Raw genomic sequence first — 13,489 nt, 5'->3', positions numbered from 1 at the left:
CAGCAGCATTGCTAAAGCCACCCAGCTCTGTCCAACTGAGTTCACATACCTTATAGGAGACTTTAATCTTCCTCTCATTGATTGGCCAAACTTGTCGTCATCCTGCAGTTTTTTATCAGAATTCATTAGCCTAACATTAGATTATAATCTGTTCCAGATCATTAAAGAACCTACCCGTGGCTCTAACCTTTTAGATCTTATACTAACTAACGCCCCAGAAACTATAGAAGAAGTAACATGCTCGGATGGTTTCAGTGACCACAGATTACTGAATGTATCCATCAGTATCCCATTACCATTTACAGGTATCTTAAGTAAGACAATTCGTGACTACAACAAAGGAAATTATGAAGTAATCATCACTGAGCTAGAATCATTTCTTGAACATCATTTCCTACCTTCGTTCCACGCCAGGTCTGTTCATGATACCTGGGTCATGTTCCGAGATAAGTTATGCGCATTGGTTGAGCAGAACATTCCTTTAATAAGAATAACTGAAGACAAAAACAAACCGTGGTTCACTAAGTCCCTTCATCTACTCAGAAACAAAAAGAAACGTTCATAGAGAACTGCAAAACGAACCGGCACCCCGTCAGCTTGGGAAAGGTACCTTAACTGTTTAAGTTCTTACTGCTCCGCTCTCAATGTAGCCAAAAATAAATATTGTTCCCAAGACCTTCCTTCACTACTCAAATCTAATCCCAGAAAGTTCTGGCAAATTTTATCTCCTGAACGCAATACTAATGACATCTCGTTACACAATAAAGAAAACAACATTCCTATTCCTAACAGTGAGTGCGCTCAAGTTTTTAATAAATTTTTCTCATCCGTATTCACAAAAGAAAGTATTACTAATTTGCCCATTGTTGGCGACCTAGATTACCGGTACATGGAGCCTATTAACATTACTATTGATGGTATTGTTCAACCTATTAATAACTGGAAGGTTTCATCTTCAGCAGGTATTGACAATATTAATTCTAAATTACTAAAAAATACAGTATCAGTATCTAGCAAGTTTTTATTTCACATTTTTCATCAATCATTAATGACAGGTCCAATACCCCAAGATTGGAAAACAGCCAAAGTCATACCCATTTTCAAAGACGCTGACAAAAACATAACTGAGAACTACCGACCGATATCACTAACGTGCATATGCTGCAAAATGATGGAACATATTATTGCATCTAATATTTACCAACATCTAGAATCGAACAACTTCTTTTTTCATAATCAACATGGTTTCAGAAGAGGTTTGTCGTGCGAAACGCAACTGCTTGAATTTATGAGAGATTTACATTTTAACATGGACTCAAACCTTCAAACTGACAGCATCTTTCTAGATTTTTCTAAAGCTTTTGACCGCGTAGCTCATTGTCGCCTGTTTTTGAAGTTATCATCATTAAAACTTAATTCACTAACACTATCCTGGCTTCGAAATTTTCTTTCTAACAGGCAGCAGTTTACTTTCGCTAACAGCTTCTCTTCGCCCCTTTCAGATGTTTCATCCGGTGTACCACAAGGAAGCGTTCTTGGTCCCTTACTCTTTCTGATATACATTAACGACATACCCAATAACTTATCATCATGCATGCGCATTTTCGCTGACGACTGCATTATCTATCGTTCTATTAACACCTCCGATGACCACCTGATCCTCCAAAATGATCTTAACGAAATCACTAATTGGTGTGACACCTGGCTAATGACTCTAAACTCATCAAAATGTAAAGTGATGTCCTTCACCCGCAAACACAATAACTTGGACTATTCTTACTGTATTAAAAATGTCCCATTATCTCGGACCTCATCATTTAAATATTTAGGAGTTAATCTTTCAACAAACCTCTCCTGGACTTCTCACATTACTACCATCTGTGCCAGTGCTTCTCGATCACTGGGTTACCTGCGACGTAACCTTCGGAACTCACCTCCACTTATCCGCAAACTGGCATATCAAACATTTGTTCGCCCTCGACTTGAGTTTGCCGCTCCAATCTGGTCTCCCCATCAAAATTACCTAATTACCATGCTGGAATCAATCCAAAATAGAGCCGCACGTTTGATTTCCCGAAATTATGACTACCGTTCTAGCGTAACTCAAATAAAGATTCACCTTTCACTTCAGCTACTAAGTAATCGTCGCGACATAGCCCTTTTGTCATTATTTCATAAATACGCCCACCACACTAACAAACATTCCTTACACCTAGAAACGTCGTCACACACGTCGCACAGATTATACAATCATCATAGCTTCACGCGCATCTATGGTAAAACAGAAGCATTTAACTCATCTGCAATTCCACGTGCCATTCGGCTCTGGAACGACCTCCCCGACAACATAGTTTTGGAAACTGACCGTGATAAATTCAAGCGCTCACTGAACTCGCTTAACCCATGTTAACCATTAATAACACACTCACTGCTCTGTATTATTTCTTTGCCTTTTTCTTGCAGGGTTATACGTTGTTACTAACTTATATTGTCCCTTTTTATTGTAATCATATGCAGCTTTATGTAGCTAATATGTTTCATGACTTTTAGGCTGTGCACTTGGCTGCTGTTTTCATTTGTTATTGTTGTTAATTGTATGTACTTGATTGTATGCCCCCCTTACTCAATCCCCAAGAAGGGGCCTTGTAAGGTATTTTACAAATAAATAAAAATAATAAATCATTTTTTGACCGCGGTTCGGAGTCAGTACGCTGCTGCCTAGATGCCCGATATAATCATTCCAGCTAGCTGATTCAAGCGCAGGTAGCGCGCGTTTCATGTATAGCCAGTATCAAAGCGTAAACTGCCAATGTCCATTTATCATATGCTGTAAGCTTCTTCATCTACTCCCGTAAAAGTAGGGTGTAAATTAGAAAGACTGGGGTGTTCCGACGGTGTTTTCTTATTGAACACCCTTTTCCGTTAGAAAAGATTTTTCTAGGGTGTTTACTAGGGTGAAAAGATAAATACACCCTATTTACACCCATAAGGGTACGTAGTATTCTATTTTTGATTTGCTATAGGCACCACTGTGGTATTGGGCGCTTTTTTGTCCTATTTTACTTTCTTTTCCAAGGACCTTAGCTTGATGTCCTTGCGCTAATGGTTTTGTTCTAGCTTAGCACAGAGTCACTTGTACTGCATAAACATTCCTCTGGCTGCGCTGTTTATTATTTCCTGCAGTCTTTAAATTTTGTGATCAACGGCAATGGTCTTCTATGCATCAACGCCAGCACATGGATAACAGGTTCTAGCGTTGAAACTAATACGTCAAAGAAGTTAATGGTATCTCAGAGTCAAGTGAACGACCTCCTTCATTATGTATATATCGGGTGCCCCAAGCAACTTGAGCGAAACTATAAAAAATAGGCAAATGCCACGCAGCTGCACCGAACCAAGGTAACCTTGCTTCCAATGGCTTGGAGATACTCACGTTATCTTTTTTTTGCATTCCGCCTAGTTAGATAATGAGTACTATATAACCAATAAACTCATATACTACAATTAAATGAAAAGTCTCATTGAGAAAACTGTAGGGCAAAATGAAAAACTCGCGGTACAGTTTTAATTTGCCTATTACGTGCTATATAAAAGGGTTTTTCCCCGCGTGAGACAAGTCCGCGAATATACGCGACATTGCCACGTGACTGGCCACTCGAGGCGCATTCTTGGCATCGTATGAGGCTAGCTGGAACCATTATGGATTTAGTTTTGGAAGAGGTTGCGCCAACGCAGGCCCGCAGTTGCCTCCATAGCGCCAGTGCTGGCTGTGCCGCTTTGTCAGGTATCTAGTATGGGCGTGTTATTGACGATGAATAGCTCTCGTAGGCTAAACCAGGTGACAATAGTGGCAATCCTGGCCCTGCATTTTCATTAGGACTGGCTATGCTTCCGCAAATTGTGGCCAACAACGTCCGTTACATTTCATAGGCACTTCCGAGTAGCCTGTCAGTTGTAACCGAACCGTCTGTGTTCGCCTGGCAGAGACAATGGCATGCATACATTGGTTTTCACACAGCATACTCTGGTCATTACAATGTATATAAATAAAAATGCCCCTCTCTATACTTGCTTAAATAGTTCGGACATTACGCCTACTGCAGCTATACCACTGGTCATTCAATTGCTTCTGTTAAGTTTGGTATGCGCAGTTATTCGTATTATTGCGATAACTGTCATTTTACACCGACGTGGATCTTCTTTTTCCACTTGTGTGGAATCGCTCAATCGGGGATCGTTGACGTGGGGCGCAAGTGCATTTATGAGCTGAACTTCAAGCGCATTTACGCGGGCTCACCCGCAGTCTCGAGTGGTGCATTAACAAAGTCATAGAGGTGTATAATTCGGAGGAGTGCGCACAGCCAGGTGCTTTGTATAAGCTAATGTTGCTGGCTGTGATTTTAAAATGCTTCAAGATTTTAAAGTGCAATCTGCTGTGCAATTTGGAAGCATAACCATTTACGGCTGAATTTCTGTATTGGCTGTAAGCTATATTGTGCTTTCATTGGATGTCTTTCTCGATGGCGGTGAACTTTTATATTCTTCTAAGGAGCCTATCGTGCTACGTAAAATCTGGCACAGATTTATTATAATCGCAAGTGCCTCTCTGGAAACATGCATCTGCCGGTTTTTTTGTTTAATAGTGCATGATAAATGATCTATAAGGGTAAAAAAATAACACAAACGTATTCTTTTTCCGGAGATGAAAGCGTGAAAGAAAGGTGTCATGTTGAACGCAGAAAGTGTGGCTCTTGATTGGAACGGCTTTAAACATGCAAACAGAAAAGCGCCAGCGGCATGGACAGAAGAGGCCTGCCGTCTCCTTTGTGTGTTTTATAGTGTGCAGATGCGCACCGACAATTCTTCATTTCCTGCCCGAGAACTTCATTTGGAATGCCTTTCGATATCTTGAACAAGGTTCCTGTAGCACTTTCTGTGCATGAGTTACATTAAGCACTGCATTAATGTTTGCTGCGAGGTTTCTTACAAACGATTGCCACTCTTTTTCATGTATTAATTTCTGGAGGGGGTGGTGTATTGTTGAACTGGAAGAAACAAATTAACGGAGTATGACTGCAACTGATGATGTGCGCCCGGCTACCTCTTTGTTGTTCATTCAGTGTCTGAATGTACCATTCATCTTACATAAGGAGTGCAGGCAAACCTTGTTGATCTCTTTGAGATTTTGCAGAATTACGTTTAATATCTCTGATATTTAAGCTGTCAAATTATAAAAATCTCCGCCAGTAATACTGATGGTTTAGCCACAATATATTCTCAAAGAAGAAGATGATGGGCGCATCACTTCATAGTATTGCTGATAGTTCTTAAGGCGTTCCGTCCGTCCTTCCGCCCGTTTAATCGTGCACCAGAGTGCTGTCAACACATTTTTTTTACTCGCGTTCCGGTTGTGAGTTCCAGGAGATACATGGCTCGTGGTACAGAGACACCGAGATGCGCAAGTGAAATTACTTTTTTATTTGCATCTTCTAAAGATTATTACTCCATTATTAGAACCCCTAGTGCATCTTCGTGATAACTGTTACTCCCAGCTTGTTACCTTTACGTAGCATATCCGTCCACGGCTGTTCTTTGCCTGCCGGAACGTGCGCCTCTGGTCTAAACCATTGCGGTGTTAAGCGGAGACGGAACGCTGGTTGTAGGAATTAATTCCTCCGAAAAAAAGAGATTGTGAACCATAGTGCGACATCATCTCCTCCAGAAGATAGAGCAATGGGGTGAATATTCTACATATTTGTTCTCCACACTTTTAGAAGTTGGGTAGAAACGCCTAACCTGTGGCGAAGCAAGCGCAAAATTTGTGCAACTTATAAAGGTACATTTTTTTCCATGGACGGTGTCCTAAACGTCACGTCACGAGAATGTTTGACATATTGCTTGTTTGGCACTGTAACTATCTGGCGCAGCAGTCCGTGTTAACCATCTTGAAGAACTTCAGTTTTGTCATCCCTTCACTTTGCCTCCACAGCTTGGGGCTGCAAGAAAAAAAAAAGAGACTGTGGGTGAACATTTGGTTAAATGTTTCTCTCGTGAGAAAACTAATAAATCTGGAAAACAGCGAGCAATACAAAGCAATTTAGTTCTGGGGCAAGGTACGTAGCCACTTTATTGTCCAGTTTGCGAGGTATGATGATCTAATCTTGAAAAATAATTAATATCCAGGAAGCTTCCTCAACTTGGCCAATGCGAATATGTGAGAGAACAAATTCGTCGACGCAGACCACTAATTTAATCCAATAAAGAGGCACACCTCGTTTAGGACGGGGATTCGAATTGAAAATTATGCAGGCCGTGCTTCGGAGCTTCCCCTGTTCTTTTATTGAAATTTGTCACCTTCACTTTCTTTTTTTCCGAGTGTTTCGTCTTGACACTCAGCAATTATAGCGGAATATACACGTGCACATATTTACCACAATTTGGGGCGTGCTCGGCTATTTCATACGTCACTGTCATTGGCATGACATGGCAACCTTGTAGCGAAAAAGTGACTCTGGTGAGCCGCACTGTCTGTTGCTCGCTACTCATAGGCGGTTACCCTGTCATGATCAACAAAGAAAATCTGTTGCTCCCACGTCCTGTAGAAGTTAGACTAAAGGAAGTTTTTAGGGGTTAATAATTGGACAGGATTAATTGGCCCTATGTGCGGCCTCGCCACCTTCAGAAAGCCGGGGCAGAAAAACGGCACACAAAGAACCTCGTCTTCATCAGGATAACAAAAAGTGGTGACGGCGAAGATTCGGTTCTCTGCTCTGCCTCCACTGCTACCATTCCCGAGCTGAGCGCGCTAACCAATGCGCTACCGTTAACTTGCGCCATCGTCGACTTGCACCACCATTGACTTGCGCCATTGTTGAATTGCACCGCCGTTTCATTGCACCACCACTGCAACAGGTGACAGTGACGAATATATCCAAGCCTGTGCACGTAGTTGGGTTCTTTTATCCGGATTCGATAGAAGAGAGAGCGGCTGCGGAGCAATGGCGGGATGAGCTCGGCAAGCTGCAGGCACTGGCTGCACCTTTAGATTTGGAGGCCCGCAGACGCCATTGCCGAAGCCCACTAACGACGACGATGACGAATAAGATGTAACGCGTTTGAGGTACCCGTTGGACGACGATTATAACGTCCCCCGTAGTATGAAGTGGAGTTCGACGAAGTAACGAAATGTAAGCGCCATGGTGCTACTCGGGTAAGTGGTGTGATCATACTGGAAAAATTGTGCCAGGGAGAAAGAGCATTCTACTCAATGTGCGCGAAACGTTACATTTAGGAGTTCTCCCCAAATGGAACTCATCTGACAGATCGCAATGTGGCCGGTTTGTTGTCTTGGGTTGTTGCGATCTCAGAAGCTGCAATATTTGACCCGGAAACGTAACGAAGCAGCACTAAACTCGGTGACATAACTGAGCTACACACTCGTCGACATGTAAAAGTCACTCATTTTCACCTTACGAGAAGTACTTAGGTGCCCCTATATGTTTTTTAGGGGGGATTGGGGGGGGACGAAGGCTGTACATAGTTACAAATCACTTTCATGTAGGCACCGAAAGGAGCAGATAGGCACTTTTCCACAACAGAATACATCGTTTCAAGTAAAACACGACGGAAAAAGCACAGCGGCATGGACATGATGGTGTGGGGCCAGCGCGGTGAAGACGGTGGGATGACGATGTTGACATGACGCTGATAGATACTGGAGCTTCTGCGGCCAAATCACGTGAATGGGATGACCGCAATGAACAGACGATGACATCATAGTATCCCTAATGTAATTTGAATGGTATGAAGACGAGAACATGACGATGGCATGATGACATTGCGATGTGGATCGTGAAACAGCGTCGATGGTATGACGGCTATGGTGGGACGAGCCAGAATAACAAGGGCCTTGCGATCACGATTGCTTGTCGACGACGTCATGTAGCCGGTGACATGACTGCAATTATATTACGAATATATGAAAGTGGAATGACGACAACGCAATACCTATTACGGAACGGCAACCATGGTTTTACGTGAGAAGCATGAACGAGATGGACTGAAGAAATTCGAATGCTCAAGGGCAAAATTGCTTTGGAGATCTCGCGACGGTATTACTGTTACTCTGTGACGACGACGAGATGTGGACAATGGAGTGATGATGACCAAACAATGATGACGGTGTGGCGACAACGCCTCTTAGATGCCGACGGTATGGCTGATTTCAAAAGGCAGTGACCGTGAGAGAATGACGACGACCGGAGGATGAGGATGACGTTACAACGAAGGCCTGATTACAATGCCATGAATGTGAAGAAATGACGTGGACAGAAACACGCAGGTATCATGAAAACGTAAGGGTGTAGAGAATGAGCTCACGTTCTCACTGACTCTTATTGCCTGCCACCGTGGGCTGTGTCGATTAGAGTCTTACATCTGGTTTTTGTACAATATCGGTACCAGGCAGTCATGCAACCATTTGTACAGCATATAAAAGAGGTAATAACTACATGACGATGATGGCATGATGTGGACGACACGACGACACGACAACAAATGTAGGACAACACTAGAGTTAAGATAGCTGCTAGTTTACGGCGACATGACAGTGGCGGAAATACGTGAGTAGAATGAGGAAGCTAGAGTGAAGATGACGCAATGACGACTTTTTCCTGCAAATTTCCTGCAACACCAGGAGATTTGATGGAAGAGACAAAGAAATATTTCCTTTAAAGGAACCTTAAGGGAAAACAACATGCTTGGTTGCTACCAGTGCGCATATGAAACAAACCAAAGTGTCCGCCCGAACATCGGGCGTCTCCGGATGCGGGGTGTGCTAAAGTTGTCCGTCGTCTATGGCGCAATTGAGTACTACTGCGACCAGGTACATAGAGCCATACCTGAAAATTGGATCGGTGTCGCGCTCGACACCGGAGCACTGGACTGGGGTGGCATATTGCGACGCGCCTGGTACGGTGTCCCATGCAGCTCCGTAGAAAGAAAAACTATGTTCGCCTATCGTCATTGTATATTAAAAGAAAAGTGACGGGAGGAATTCGATTGCACCAAAAATACATTATTAGCAAGGAGTCAAATTCATAAGATCAAAAAGAAGCACTACACTACCATAAGGACACTACCAGAAGGACACTACCATAAAGAAGTGCTTCATTGATTTGGATGGTATTTATTACATATAAGAAAAGGTAGGTGCATAAGCTATACAGGGTATCCCAACTATCATGCACCACGATTTAAAAATACGCAAATGCCACGTAGCTGGACAAAGCCAAAGTATTATTGTTAGCCGTCGCTTCGAGATATTCAGTATTTTTGTTTGCGTTGGCTCTGACGACATAATAGATCTTAATTTGTCAATCAACTTCTCAAATAATATAATTAGATGAAAAAGTCAATGAGAAAATTGCTAAGCAACATGAAAAGCTCCCGATACAGTTTTCTGTTACTCGATGCGTGCTACACAAAGAGTTCTTTTTTTCAAGCATGAGAGAAGCCTACGAATAGACGAACAGTGCCTCGAGTCGCCAGTCACGCGGCAATTTTGCGACTAATCGCGGGCTTCTTTTAGGCTAGGAAAAACAGTTTCACCTAACTATAATATTTGAGAAGTTGATTGAATAATTAAGCCTAATCATATATTTACGCAGAGTGCAAAAGTTAAGCAAGTATCTTCTAATGACGGCAAACAACATTACCTTGGTTGTGCCTAACTACGTATTATTTGCATGTATTTGCATATTTTGCATATTTTTGCAGGTGGAGCTTTAAGACTGGCCTAGAAGGCGAACAACTTACGCCACGCTGCCAAAGCTACAGCGAAAGATTCAACCTATGAAATACGCCTAGCAGCCCGCAACCGTTGAAAAACACCTAGGACGCCACAATGGCGAAAAGTCGTTAACCTCTGTGCGCGAATTCTCGCCTCCTTTGCCACGATGTGCACGACGCCCTAGTGTATCTTAGTGGGCTAGCCAGAGGTGTATCCTTTCAGCGAGAGAGGTGGTTAAGCTTCGTGTGAGCATTCGCTCCTTCCCCTTGGAACGCATGACGCCGGCGGCGTCTGTGTGTGCGCGTGAGTGCTTTTCTCTCTGCGGGGCCAATGGCGGTAGGAAAATATGTTGAACTGATAGCCCTGTACCGAACGGTGGCCGCAAAGTTGGAGAACGCTCCTCGTCCCCTGCTGAGTGAAGTGCCACCGTGTGAGCACGGATCGATATCAGCTCCTGGAAGGTTTGGCCCTAGCAGCGGAAAGCTCTCTGATTGGAGTCCAAATGTGTGCTAAGACCTCTAAAGGCGCTCACCTTTTGGTGAGACGTAATTTCGGTCTTTCCTGTGCAGCTAATGCCGCAATTTCGCCAGCGTTACCGGCCACCGGCCGCTAAGCCTAGTAGTGTTTGCCTGGACGGCACATAGACAGCATTGATGCCACGCACGCTCGCTGACTTCCAAAGCATGAAATGCCAGCAGCAGCAGCAACAGGAGCACTGCATGGAAGCAAGGAGTGGCATCCGCTACGACGCCAGGCCTAATACCGAGTGCCGCACTCACCGATACCGACGCTCGACCTTCCAGTACCTAATGAGCCGTGGACTACTCGGTGATTCAAGTGGCGGAAAAACCATTTGACATATATAGAGACAAAGTCAGGCAACCATGAGAAAGTGCGTGAAGTACCTATAGGTGGTGATCGTGTTATTGCCGCACGATAAGTTGTGAAGGTGATGAGTGAAATCACTTGCAAATCCACAGCTACAGTACATGATTCAAAGAGTGAGTAACCTCCAGCAGATCCAATTTCGTGGCGAATGTTGACGTTGACGTAATTAGCATTGAAGCCATGTGGGGACGCACTTTACTGTCAGCGTCCTATCGTGTCATGCACGAGGTGTGCATCCAGTCAGCACGTGGCGGGAGTGTGAATGTATGTTTAGTGATGAATATAAAATAATATAGGACGCAGGTTCGATACCCAGCGGCACATACGCTGTGACCGAGGTTGCCGTTGAAGTGGTCCAGTAATCAGTGCCACAAATCCCCCGACTTAAGTTTACATCAATGAGATTCGCTGACGAGTGGCACAATCGTAGTGAAAAGTTTGTGCGAAAGAACTTCATTTAAGTGTAGCACTTAGCCAGCACCTCGTACCCTGTTGCCCAAGTTTGTCTGACGGTTGGGTTTAAAATCTGCTTCCTTGGCACAGAAGCTCGATGCACTACATGTACCACGGACACTGCACTGAGCCAAATTGTCTGGAAAATAATAACAGCCAAAGAAGGCTAGTCCTATGAAAGCGCGTTGAGTGGAATACGAATGCTGATGGCATTATGTATACTTACGTGGCCGCCTAGTAGTCGTACGAGTAGTCGTACGAGTAGTCGTTCGAGTAGTATGGCGCGATGATGTTCTGTTCCACTGCCTTGAAAGGTGGTAACCGGTCCAGCTATAACCTGCTTGCGCACATGTGGGGCCCGCCAGTTGCAACGGGGACAAAAGATAAAATATGGCTAGAGCGACTAAATGAAACCGTTTGGAAACCATCTTTACAGTCTCCAGCAAGAGAAGCCTTGTGGCTACAACTTCGATTCGCCGATACCTTTGCTCCATTTGGAACAATCAAGCTAAAGAATAAATTTTATTTAGGATTGGGTTGCTGTACTTCTCTTTGCTACGTAAGCTTCTAGGGGCAGGCTTGCAGATAAATAATTATGCATCACACTTTGAACAATGCGTTTTATTTCAAGAGCAATTCTCCGGGGCATTTTAGGTAGCAGCAACTCCAGGAGATGAGGGTGCCTACGAGTGTAACAATGCCCTTCTGAGACGCAGTGCTAGAACTGCACGCCATAATAAAAATATGAGTCGGCCTTATGGCTTGCAGTAGCCACGTTTATAACTCTGAATACATAATCTGACAACGCTCGTACCTTTATGACCTAAAAAAAAGAAAGGACAGTGTATATTTTTTTATTTTTACACCCATTGTTCGATACCTTTGCTCGGACAAGAACGCCCGTGTCCCCTGCCTGCGAATTGAAAGGCCAGTTAAAAATGCCCTGGTGGTCAAAATTACTTCCAAATCACCCACACCGGTGTGCCTCATAATCAAATTGTGGTTTTCGCATGGAAAACCCAAGAATTCAATTCAATATCTTTGCTCACTTGCTCTCACAGAAACTCGAAACTCCAACACGTCCATGATCTGTGATTTCATTGCTATATACTTGTATGCAGATGCCGCGCTGTATAAATCAGTAAGCATTTCGATGCCTACCCACGTGAACAGATCGTTCTCAAGAAGAGGCGTGCAGCAGCGAGCGAATTGACGTTCGTGCTGTCTCTCGCTTCACCTCGAATAAAGTGGCAAGAACACAGCGCACTCGAAGTTATCAACGCTCAGGGCAATCTCTCCCAATCACACATTGCCTTAGTGTAAGGCCGGCGTGGCCACGCTATACGCAGCCGCCGCCGGAGTATAGTTGATCACGGTTGATGACCACAATCATTGACCACACCGACGTACGGAGTCTGCCAAGCATGACCCCATTCAATTACATCAGTTACAACACTACGCATCGGCCTGTCATAATCTTCCACGAAGGAGCCGCATCATTCAAACGCACCATCATTCCATTAAAAGATAAGAAAGAAACGCAACAACAAGAACAAGACGAGAGACAGTGCACGCAATAAAACTATACATTTGCTTTTTTTACAGAATCTCTCTTGTCATTTCATCCCAGGTCCTCATCATCTAGGAGTTATGTCAACATCGCGATGTTTCTCGCAATCAGATCAAGCAGAGTAGCATATGACGACCAAGCAGCAGGTGAAACAATCGCTTTCCAGTTAAGTTAACAAGCCACGTGTCACGCGCATGACAAACATAATCAAATTTCCCTTCTCTTCCCTTCTCTTGGAATCTAGTCCGTAACCCTTAATGACCATCGGTTATCTTCCCTCCTCATTACATGCCCTGCCCATGCCCAATTCTTTTTCTTGATTTCAACTAAGATGTCAATAACTCGCGTTTCTTCCTCACCCAATCTGCTCTTTTCTTATCTCTTAACGTTACACCCATCATTCGTCTTTCCATAGCTCGCTGCGTGGTCCTCAATTTAAGTAGAACCCTTTTCGTAAGCCTCCAGTTTTCTGCCCCTAGGTGAGTACTGGTAAGACACAGCAGTTATGCACTTTTCTCTTGAGGAATAACGACAACCTCCTGTTCATGATCTGAGAATGCCTGCCAAATGCACCCCAGTCCAATTTTATTCCTCTGATTAGTTCAGTCTCACGATCCGGATCCCCGGTCACTACCTGCCCTAAGTAGAGGTCCCTTACCCGTTCCAGTCCATCGCTATCCATCGTAAACTGATGTTCTCTTGTGAGACGGTTAAACATTGCTTAAGTTTACTGCAGATTCATTTTCAGACCCGCACTTCTGCTTTTCCACTCCAAGCCAGCGAGTATG

At 43.8% G+C, this 13,489-nt stretch overlaps 1 long non-coding RNA gene across 1 annotated transcript; it reads right to left on the bottom strand.

Annotated features, from left to right (window-relative positions):
- Positions 1–5,463: 5,463 nt before the first annotated feature.
- On the bottom strand, positions 5,464–11,614 carry LOC135898597 (uncharacterized). Its single transcript, XR_010563373.1, has 2 exons — positions 11,358–11,614; positions 5,464–5,996 (listed from the first exon to the last, which is right to left on the bottom strand). It is a non-coding gene; the product is annotated as an uncharacterized lncRNA (long non-coding RNA).
- Positions 11,615–13,489: the final 1,875 nt, after the last annotated feature.

The sequence above is a fragment of the Dermacentor albipictus genome, chromosome 8 (assembly GCF_038994185.2).
Source record: "Dermacentor albipictus isolate Rhodes 1998 colony chromosome 8, USDA_Dalb.pri_finalv2, whole genome shotgun sequence".
Taxonomy (NCBI): Eukaryota; Metazoa; Arthropoda; class Arachnida; order Ixodida; family Ixodidae; genus Dermacentor; species Dermacentor albipictus.
This window is presented reverse-complemented; position numbering and strand designations above follow the sequence as displayed.